Source organism: Temnothorax nylanderi, unplaced genomic scaffold (genome assembly GCF_030848795.1).
Source record: "Temnothorax nylanderi isolate EJ_2023f unplaced genomic scaffold, tnyl_v1.0 TNYL_tig1253_pilon, whole genome shotgun sequence".
In the NCBI taxonomy this organism is placed as follows: Eukaryota; Metazoa; Arthropoda; class Insecta; order Hymenoptera; family Formicidae; genus Temnothorax; species Temnothorax nylanderi.
In genome coordinates this window covers 17,361-27,846 of record NW_027250315.1, presented here as the reverse complement: position 1 = coordinate 27,846, position 10,486 = coordinate 17,361, and the positions used below count along the sequence as shown (strand labels likewise).

The following is a 10,486-nucleotide window of genomic DNA, read 5'->3' as shown; positions in this document are numbered from 1 at the left end:
CCGCAGCCTCATACGGATGAGGCGCGATTTCTCCGCAGCGGTCGCCCAGACCGGTGCGCCGTAGAGTGTCACGGCATGCACGGTCGCGGCGTAGAGTCGGCGAGCACGGCCGCTCGCCCCTCCCAGGTTCGGCATCAACCTCGCCAGGCTGTTGGCCACTCCTTTTGCCCTGGGAGCCAGGCGAGTGAAGTGCTCGCCAAAATTCCAGGTGCCATCCAACCAGAGGCCTAGTACTTTCATACCGGCCTCCACGGAAACACGGGTTCCTTCCACCTCGATATGGGCCTCTGGCGGGCTCCCCATTGCCCTGGTGCGGAAGAACACCGCTTGGGTCTTTTGTGGAGCCACCTTTAGGCCCACTTCACGCATCGTGGCTACTACCGCCGCCACTGCTACATTAGCCTTTGCGATTGCCTCCTCCCAATTGTCGCCCTCGACTCCCAGGACTGTATTGTCGGCGAAGACGTTCAGCCAACAGCCCGGGAGGAGAGCGACGCGGAGTACAAAGTCGTACCCCATGTTCCACAGGAGTGGGCCCAGCACCGATCCCTGTGGAACCACCCGCATAACCAGCTTGACCAATTGCCTGTACCGGCAAGAGGGTCGAAAATAGCGGCTATCAGGTAAGGAGGGACACCGTGGTGGATAAGTGCCCTCCTTATTACGGGCCATGGCAGGGTGTTAAACGCGTTGGCTATGTCAAACGCGACACACAGTAACACCCTGCCAGCCTCCGCCGCGGCTTCCGAGTGGGCCATGATGCGTAAAATTGCATCGACGGTTGACCTGCCCTCTCGGAAGCCATACTGGTCCCGAGATAAGTCGGGACCAGTCCGGGACAGATGCTGGACGATTCGGTCGGCTAAGATTCTCTCGTAGAGTTTGCCAACCTCGTCCAGCAAGCAAATTAGTCTATACGCCGACGGCTGGTCGGCGGGCTTCCCCTGTTTTGGGAGGAGGACCAATCTCGCCATCTTCCAAGCGCGGGGAAACCGGCCTTGCTTGAGACACTTGGTGAATAGTCCACGCAAGTGCTCGGCCAGTTCCCCCGTGACCAAGGACCAGGCTTTTCCGGGAACTCCGTCAGGACCCGGGGCCTTGCCGGCCTTCAGCCTTTTGGCCGCCTTTTTCATCTCATCCATGGAGACCTCGAGCTCCTCGTCCCATTCAAAGTCGGGCGAATCGGGACTCCCCTCGGTTCTCTCCCCCGGATCGTCGGGGAAGAGGGTGTTTATCACCTCTTCGAGGAACTCGGGCTCCATGGACTCCGTGATCGGGGGCGCCGAGGTCCTCAACTTATTGAGGACCATCTTATATGGGCGCTTCCACGGATCCTCGTGTAGGTCCTGAAGGAGCTCGAGCCATGAACGGTCCTTGGCCTGCTTGATGGCCCAGGAGTAGGCCCGCTTGGCGGAGCGGTAGTCTACTCCCGCCTCTTCGAAGCGTCGTGGCTGCCGGTGCTGAGCCCTTCTGGCTCGCAGCCAGCGACGTCTTGCTTGGACGGAAGAGCGCCGTAATTCAGCGATCTCCTCCGTCCACCAATATGCTGCCTTACGCGGATGCGGGCGGGATCGGGGCATAGCGACGTCACACGCCGCCTTCATGATGTCCCCGATCCTTTTAGCGACCGCATCCACGTCATCCGACGTGATCAGCGCGTCGTCCATCCATAAAGAAGCATGGATGGAGGCCCTTAGCAGGTCCGCATCCATCTTCTTGAGCGCCCAGCGTGGGAAGCGTAAATCCGCCTCCTCGCGGCGGGCCTGGGCTTCCGTCAGGGTGACCGGAGATCCATCTCTATGAAGAGATGGTCGGAAAGAGTTTCGATCTCCTCGGCCACCCTCCAACCCTCCACCCTGCGGGCAATGTAAAGGCTGGCTCAGGTCAGGTCGATAATTGACCCTCCCCGGTGCCTAACGCAGGTCTGGACGTTGCCCGAGTTCAACAGGGAAAGCCCCAGGCCCGCCGCAGAGTCCTCCAAGATCCTACCCCGGGCATTCGCGGCCGGGGAGCCCCACAACACCGACTTGGCGTTGAAATCCCCGGCCACGAGGACCTGTTGCCCGGTAAATAGAATCCTCCTAAGGCAGGCTCCAAGGTCTGCCAGTACCCTCTCGAAGTGGGCCGTGCCTTGGTTGAGGGATACATAAACGCCCCCCACAACCACACGGCCCCACTTGACGACAACGTACCTGTCACCCGCCTCGATACGAGAGCAGGCAACGGGCACTTCCGTCTGTCGCCAAGTAATGGCCACCAAGCCGCACCGGCTACCCGCCCACAACGCGTGGTTCGTCGGGATCCAGTACGGCTCGGCAGCCACTCCCAGGCCACACCCGCGCTCCGCCATGGTGTGAAGAAACAGATCTTGCGAAGCGCGGGCGTGGTTGAGGTTAGATTGAAGGAAGCGGTGTAAAGGCATTAAAAGAATTCTCCCCCACCAAAGGCCTCCTCCCCCTTCGCCTCCCCTTGTTCCTCTACAGATAGGATATTTACCTGCTGGCACTCCACGTCTTGCCCGTTAGATTCGGGCATTATAGATGGGGCTGGATCTGGCAATGGGGTCATTTGCGCTAGATCCATGGGTTTCCCGTGTACCTCGTTGCTGACCTGTGTGTTCGCAGGTCCTAGAGCAGGGGCAGGTGGCGGCAATTGTTTAATTTGCCCACCGGTGTCTTTGCCCTTGTTCTTCCTTTTCCTCTGGGGTTGTGGTTTTCCTTCTGGATCCCCAACGCCATCGGCGGTCGGAGCTGATCGCTTGACCAACTGTCTACCGGGAATCTGGAGTTCAACTTTCTTTACGTTAGTGATTCTCGGTGCAAGACGAGAGGACCCCGAGGGCGCGTCAACGTCCATCTTGTCCTCACCCTCCTTCCTCGAGGGCTTTACAGTGGCGGTGCCTCTGGCCATCTTGGGTTTGACCTTTCTTTTGGCCGAGGTACAAGCCTTACCCCCCGCGCGGTGTCCCGAAGGTCTCCCCAAGTCCGCGCACACGGGGCACTTGGGAGTCTCGCGACAGTCCCGGGCCAGATGACCGTCGGCACCGCATCTGTAACATCGCGAGCCGCGATCGATCTGGCTCGCGCATTGAGCGCGAACGTGGCCCCCCTCCAAGCATCTGAAGCATTGAAGGGGCTTCGCGTCCAATGCCTGTACTCTGGCCTCAAACCAGCCGTTCACCCGTCTTTAGTGTGGCGTTGACGGCCGCAAGAGGGTATTTTGCCCACACGGTATTGAGTCCGTTGGGCCCCCTGCAAAGGGGTCCAACTTGGACTTGTGTGGGCAAACAACCGCCTTTATTTGCGATTACGGTAACAATTTCGCTCTCCGTTATCGAATCCTCCAAGTCGAGGATTCGAAATTCGCCCGTTTTCGACGGTCTTGTGATCTTGACCGTAGGGCGATTCTCGAATAATTTATCGAGTTGTTCCGCCAGCATATCCGCTTTAGGAGCGTTGTCCCTCCCAGGAATCTCGATGATGAGGGCCCCAGTTTGGGCCCTCTTGGGTCGGAATCCCTTGGTAAACCCTAACTCGCTAGGGTTGATCTTGGCTCGAGCTTCACGGAGGATCTCCTCGTAGTTACCGTCCGTGCTGGTAATGGTAACCGCTACACTGCGTGGCAGTTTCCGATTCGTCGCCTTCTTAGTCTTCTCAGCCGCGGCCTTATTATTTAATTTAGTCGCGTTATTGGCGGATTTGGCCGGAGCGGGCTTTGTCGGGGCGGGTGTTCCTCTAACCAAGGAAGTTCCGCCTACATTTCCGCTATTGTTGGTCGTCTGCTTCGCCTTCTTCCCCTTCTTCCTGGTGACTGTCTGCCAGGCCTCCTGCTTAGCCTTGGCGTTCAGCCCAGTCGAGGATGGAACAGGGAGGGTCCTATTCTGCTGTTGATTAGCAGCGTTGATGGCCTTCGATCCCTTGACCTTAGTCTGAGTCCTGCCACCATTGGCAGTTTTTCTGGCAGCCTCGGCGAATGAAGACTTCGGCGGAACCTTGCTTTTTTCATTCGCCTTTTGGTTTGCTTCCATTTTGTTTATCAATGTAGCAAACATACCCTCTAGGCGATCGATTCTGAGGTTGACCGAATCCGTCTCAGTTTGGCGCACCATAGGGGCCGTGTCCTTTGAGGGGGATGCACCTCTCGGCGGGACCGCACCCTCCAGGACCGTCGACCTTCCACCAATGGAAGGCCTCACCACCGGCGGCATCCCTTCGGCGTCAATTTGGAGGAGGATTTTCCTTCTCTTTTCCTCGGCAGCCTCCTTCTCTCTTCTCTCCGCGCAGTCGTCCTCGTCGGAGGACTCAATGATAGGATTCCTTGTCGTCTTCCTTTTCTTGCGCGTTTTCGTGACGGGTGGTGGTGGATCGGGATTAACTCCGATCACGTCCACCTCCATCGTGTCGTCTCCTCTCGAGGCCAGCGCCTTCTCCACACTTTCGCGCAGTTTGGCGTTGTCCTCGCGCAAGGCTGCCACTTGAGTACGCAACTCTTCCATCTCGACGTCGCGAGCAATCTGGCTTTCTTGACCAAGCCGAGTGACCAAGTGCGTGACCGCAGCCGTTATCGTTGTGGCCGCGTCATTTAAATGTTTTTGGTCGGTTCCCTTGAGGCTTGCCGTAGTAGTGCAGATCTTATCGACCTTACGGACAGCCTCAAGTATCCTGCTCGGGAGGTCAATGGTCGGAGCGAGTTTGAACTCTTCCAATCTTTGGACCTCTTTGACCCTTCTGCTCTTGGAAAGGTCGGGCACCACAGAGGAGTCTTCGAGATCGCGAAGTCTTTGTTCCTCCTTCATTCTTGCCTTACGGGCTAGTGCGGCTTTTTTTGACCTCCCAATCTCCCGTGGTGACGGGCCTGCCTCTTTTCCGATCCGTGTCTTTTGTCCAAAGTTTACCGTCGGATTTAACAATGACCGACGTATCAGAGACCTCAGGATCGACATCCTCTTCGATGGAGATCGCATCGTTCAACGTGGCATCCGTGCCGTCAGAGTCGGAGTCCACTGCAGACGGCTCAGCGACGCCTAGGAAACTCCTTGACCTTTTCAAAATCTCGTCGATCTTTGATCCTTGCTTGGTGTAGACGGGGTCTGGAAAGTTCCGTCCCTTATCCTATCCGCCAGAGGAACGTCGTGATCAGGGACGTTTCCCTGAGACATTCTGGCGGCCTTCTCGCGCGCGCTCTTGGGGCCCCCGACTTTTTTTGGAGGCACTCTAGAGGCGCTCTTGGATCTCCTCTTGTCGGCGGCGATAATCATATCGCCTGATGGGCTCGCCACCAACCCATCAGGTTGCCCGTCGTATGATGACGACGTGGGGGGGGGGCGGGACACTACCTACCGCCACACGCCGGTCCCCGGGTTCCGATCCCGGGGCGTTTAATTCCTTTTTTCCTGACATTGTCATAGATATTAGAGTGGTTTCTTTTCGGGGTGGCCTTCCCCTAGGCTGGTTGGCTTTCTAGCCTCACGAGCCCCGCCTGCCCGAGCTCGGGTATCCCCGGGTTCGCCGTACCCGTATCGAGGACGCCCCGAAGGCCGCCCTCGACCCCTGGGAGCTCCGCCCGCCGATCGACGTCATACCGGAGAAGTCCGACCACACCCCCCAGCAAGCAAGCGAGAGGACCGGCCGAGTAAACTCGATCCCGGCCTCCCACCGTCCGCAGAGAGGCACGGCACTGGACTCCCCGGCAGACGCCACCGACGGGCAAGTCTAACGCGCCGCTGGCCCTTAGTCGACGGCAGGGACAGCACCGGCCCTAACCGGGAAACGTCCCGGCGGCCCGGTGCCCCCTTCCTCCCGGGGTTGCCCGACCCCGACCTCGGATCAATTCCGAGCGGCCCGGGCAACTCCCCCGGTGGGCCCGCAATCCCAGGATCCGCCGGAGCACCGACGTGCAATGATCCTGAGACTGTCCCCCATCCTGCCGGAGCACCGGCGTGCAATGGATGGAGGAAGGCCCACCCCGTCTCGATAGCCGGTGGAAGCATAAAAAGCCCCTAACGGTCCCGGCCGACCGGGCGTTTGAAGTCAGGGTCGCCATCCCCTACCGGCTGTTGGAAACTGAGTGACCAAAGCCAGGCTCAGCCTCCTGGCGGGGCAGCCGGTCCCCCGGTTTGTTATCGGGGTTTTCCTTCCCCTAGGACGGTTGGGAGAGCCAAGGCTCTTCCCTCACGGCACCGTCCGGTCCGAGCAAACTTTTTATAAAGGGCGCCTCCCTCGCGAGTCCCCGGAGGGACTCCCCGGTCTACGACAGTCCGGAAACTGCCGTGGATTACGGTACTGATGTGCTCGGGACCCCGGGTGCGCAAGACCCGTAGGGGGAAAGGCTCCTAGGGACTCCTAAGGGTCCCCGGTGGCCTTCCCCACCCCCTGGAAGGGAGTCCACTAAGCTCCTGAGCACTAGAAGTGACAGCGTTCTTAGCGAGCCTCTGTCTTTGATTTGCAGCTCATGTAGACAGGTAACAGTAGCTTTGGGCATTGCTCCTCTTGTCCCAATAACTATCGGGAGGATCACACAGTTTTTCGCCCTTAACTGAGCTTTAAGCGGGGCTACGAGGGACGCATATTTAGCGAGCTTGTCCCTTCTACCTCTTTGTAGGAGATCTCCATCCTCATGGCAGATTGTGACGTCAGCCACAAAAACCCTTTCCCGACACTGTATGATCAGGTCTGATTGGCGATTCCTTAAGTGAGGATCTTGCAATCGAGCTTCTTTCGTTATTGCCATGCCACGCTGCCCCAAGACGTGGCGTTCTATGAAGTCTCGAATATCATTGTGCCGTTTAATACGACCAGACTTGGTGTACGTTCACTGCCCCAGTATGTGATCCAATGTCTCAGGTTACGCCTTACACTTACGGCACATAACGCTGTTCGTCTTGGCGATTCTATTCAGCGACACCTTGTCCGCTGCTACATTGGCTCTCAACTTGAGTGCCGTAATGTACCTGGATGGTTTTAGCAGGTTGGGACGGTATAGCCACTCGTTGCCTACTTTGTCGTCTTTATAGGCTCGCACTCCCTTACCTTGGGAGGGTAGCTCCGCTCATTTCTTCCATTCGTTTGCTTTGGCTTTCAGCTTATAACCGTCGATCTGTTTGGTCGACTCTAGGGGCCAGCCAAGACTGGCTATATGCGCCAAGCGCTTTAACTTGTTCTCCAGTCCCGACGCTACTACTAGGGCTTAGATTGCCGGGTCGCTATTAGTTAAAGAGCTTAAGAGAGTCATAGTTACTCCCGCCGTTTACCCGCGCTTGCTTGAATTTCTTCACGTTGACATTCAGAACACTGGGAAAAAATGCGAGTTAGTAGTCACTAATGCTAGACAGTGGATTCACGCTCTAGAGATCCGGGTTCGATCCCAGGCAAATATCACAAATCCTGCGGGGGTTTTTTCTCGGGGACCTGGGGCGGGGATCTAGTGGAAAGCGGCGGTGGCTACCGGGTGCACGTGTCCCCGAAATTTTTCAGGACACGTCACCAAGTCGAACAACTCTCCCAATGGGGAACTCGCTTTCCACGACCACCGCTTTTCCAGGTGGTTGTGTGGAGGAAGAGGGGGGGTTGGCGATACCGTGTGGGGTTGCTAGTCCACCATCGGATGCCTCCCCAGGTGGCGGAATGGGGAAAGCCTCCCAGATATGGGTGGTACCAAGGAAATCAAATACTCGGGGTAGACCAAAAAACTAGCACAGGGTAGTGGCAGCTGGCTATCCAGGACTGGCCACAGACGGAGTGCTGACTGTGAACCAGATAGCAGAAGGCGCTATGGTATCCAATAGAACGGCTTCTGTACAGCGGTATGGAAGGCAACGGGAAACCACCACATTATTTTCCTACGAGAGTTATGAATGATGCATAATAAGAATATGAGACTGCCTGGCGATCCGGGTAGCGACCGACGCCCTGGTCTGTCCGGGAGTCAGGGTGTGAAATGGGCTACCGGCCAAGGGAGTGCAGGCGACCAGGCACCCCGTGGAAACTATGATACAGGAAGAAGAAATATACAACTACGCAAGAAGATCCGCGTAGGCACATGGAACGTGCGGGGACTCCTCCAGAATGGTAAACTCGACATACTGGAGCGAGAGCTTAAGCGATGTAACACTACAATTACGGGTATAAGAGAGACCCACTAGAAGGGGAGCGGTCATTTTGACACGGAGAAATACACCTACTTCTCGGGAAATGAAACCAACAGATTCGCTGGAGTGGCTATAGCTATACCAAAACAATGGAACAAATCTGTCTTGGGCTATAATCCTATTAATGAAAGATTAATATTTATCAAACTCAGTGCATCTCCGACTCCGCTCAACATTATACAAGCTTACTCTCCTACAAGCACCGCAGAAGACGAAGTTGTGGAACGTTTCTACAATTAACTTGAAACATGCATAACCGAGATACCAAAGAAAGAACTTCTAATCGTACTCGGTGACTTCAATGCGAAAATAGAGGATACCAGCATGGATATGAGTTTGCGCAACATAGTTGGAAATTATGGTTTAGGCACTAGGAACGATAGAGGGGACCGTCTCCTACAGTTTGCTACCGATGACGGTATGACCATTATGAATACAGTATTCAAACAACACTCCAGAAGACTATACACCTGGACATCCCCAGATGGAAAACATCGAAACCAAATCGATTACATTATGATAAAGGAGAGATGGAGGAGTTCAATATCCAACACGCACACACTACCGGGTGCCGATTGTCTCTCTGACCATGCACTCTTAGTATGTAATCTTAAACTAAAGCTGCGTAAACCTATAAGTAAGAAGACAAACAAACGAATGAAAATAACAGACAAAGATTCATTCACCAAGACACTGCAGAAAGAAACACCAAGATGGTTAAATGAGACTCAAGAAAATCCAGATTACATATGGCAATCGGCCAAAAAGTTTATAAAAGACTCCGTGTCGAAATCTCAGCCCAAGACAACTGCAACCAAGCAAAAACACTGGATGTCCGACGGCACTGGTGGAACAACGCAAGTTAAAAATAAATGGTGTTAATGCGCGGAAACTCAATTCTCTTAGCTCCAGAATACAGGCTTGTCGTAAAGATAAGAACTTAGCCTTGCAAAACATCTGCGAGAAGTTAGAGTACAACGCTCAAAGGTTTGAAACCAAGGACCTATACCGGGTGAATCTTAATGGATGCACCAACCATTTACCATAGGAGATGAGTTACCGACCGCAACTGTAATGAACCGAACGATCCATAGGTGACACCAGCTTGAATCGACCGCTTCGATCGACGAGTCCGAGGTGATGTACAGGCAAGTTAAAAACTGTGAATCAAATAACGTATATCGTATGTTCATACTTTTCTAATATATCCAACTGTCTTACGCATTTTTCTTTTTACATATAATTGTATTTAATTTGATTTCTTATTATTCTCCATCTATGCGCAACGTATTAACCGCATGTACTACGTTTACGCGAGCGTTACTTTTGTAGTAACTTACGATAATTCACTCGTTTACGCAGAGTAAATTATCGTAAGTTACTACAAAATTTCCTTTACGCGAAGGAATTATCGTAAGTTACTACTGAAGTAACGCTCGCGTAAACGTAGTAAGAGTATCTTTTTTATAAGATTTTTTTTAAATATTTATATTTTAGTACAGTTTTACTTGGTGGCGATTTCTTTTCACGCTTACGCGGAACATTTTAGCGCGTAAAAAAAGAGTTGGATATAAGCGGAAAAAAAATAAAAATATTCTACCATTCTTATACAAAATTGAGCAATTCTACTTTTCTACAAGAAATATTCTACTGTATACTTTATGGATATAAAAGTAATAATATGAAAAATTAGAAGTAATAACAGTGGGCTTCCGCACCACCCTTGAGGTACCACCAATAGCGCTTTAGGTTTTTTCGCCTGGACCCGTAATGTACCACATTTTAGACCTTTTTCAGTATAAAGGTTTAAACAGATGTACTAAAGTCTTACTGCGTGTAAAAACGCACACAGATGAAAAATTACATCAACGTGACCGTGCGCAACACATTACCAATTTATCATGTTTTTATCTCAGTATGCGTGCTCGAAATGGTTTCCCTCCAGCCTCTCACAAAATGTAGTTTTTTTTAAATTACACGATGCACCCGGCGCGGCGCAAGACCCGTGGACTTATTGCACGACAAGCTCGTACAATTAAATCCTTCAGATCTTGAGCACTAGCAAGTCGCGTTGTGCAAACTTAATTACTGCACTAAGAGCCGAAAAACAGTAATAATTCCTGTATTTTTGCTCACTCTCAACTTTTAATCTTTCTTACAGTAACCATTACGCGCTACTACAGTAAACATTCTTTCAGTAACCAGTACGGATCTCACAGTAACCATTACGATAAAAATCAGTAATGATTCCGGTGCAATAATTAAAAAAAAAATTTCTTTTTATATTTTCAAATAGGTCTAATTTTTTTGAATATTTTAAAGTTTAACTAGCACCACAGA

The 10,486-nt window shown here is 52.9% G+C and overlaps 1 pseudogene; it reads left to right on the top strand.

Annotated features, from left to right (window-relative positions):
- The first annotated feature begins 7,855 nt into the window (after positions 1-7,855).
- LOC139787056 (craniofacial development protein 2-like) lies at positions 7,856-9,194 on the top strand (annotated as a pseudogene).
- Positions 9,195-10,486: the final 1,292 nt, after the last annotated feature.